Below are 916 nucleotides of genomic sequence, written 5' to 3'. Positions count from 1 at the left end.
ATCACAATCCATACATACATCAAATGCGTAAAGCGCATTTGTACATTCATTGCCCTCATCATTCTCAAAACATTTGCTCTCCACTTAAGCCCCTGACTTCAGCTCCTCATTTTTTCCTCCCACACTGCTCCCCCCTCCCTCATGAGCCTGAGGTGATGTTTCTGTGTCTATTTCTAGCACTTGAAGTTCAAAGGATAAGCAGTGAGAAGGGAAGATAACTTGAAACTGAGACCTGTAGGATTAGCTTGAAGTTCAGAGAGTGTACTGACCTCCCACACTGCTACCAAGCCTCTGACTTCAGAGCTGGTTATGTCCTGCAGGAAAAGCTTGTACTAAATACACGATGAAAAAAGACACCAGGCTTGGGAAAGCAGCAGGGCAGCAAAAAGAAGAAGATCCTCAGCAAGATGGATCGACACAGTGACTTCAACAATGGGTTCAAACATACGAACAACTCTGAGGACGGAACAGGACTGAGTGGTATTCTGTTATGTTGTATGTCGGGTCCCTGTGAGTTGGAACTAACTTGACACCTAACAACGACAACAACAAACACACCCATGGAACTAAATGTATAGCTTGCTTAGGAGGCAAAGAAGTTTATGAGAAAATATGTTTGGATTTTGAAAATATATGGGTATAGCTATTACCCAATAGTAACTAGCATGTGAAATGCACCTGAGCTGCAATGGGAATGCAAAGAATTCACAGGCCTTCTCTTTCACTTCTGTCATCCAAGTACCCTTCATAATATCTCTTGAGGCCCAAATGGACCTGGGATCTTGCAAGCAAGGGAATACTGGGAAAGATAGCCCCAACTTAGTTCAGTTGTCATGACACAAAACTCAAACTGACTTGCATACATTCAGTTGCTGCTGCTACCTTTACTACTACTACTACTACTACTACACACACA

Source organism: Echinops telfairi, unplaced genomic scaffold (assembly GCF_000313985.2).
Source record: "Echinops telfairi isolate 266 unplaced genomic scaffold, ASM31398v2 ScPeMD7_7421;HRSCAF=8459, whole genome shotgun sequence".
In the NCBI taxonomy this organism is placed as follows: domain Eukaryota; kingdom Metazoa; phylum Chordata; class Mammalia; order Afrosoricida; family Tenrecidae; genus Echinops; species Echinops telfairi.
This window is presented reverse-complemented; position numbering follows the sequence as displayed.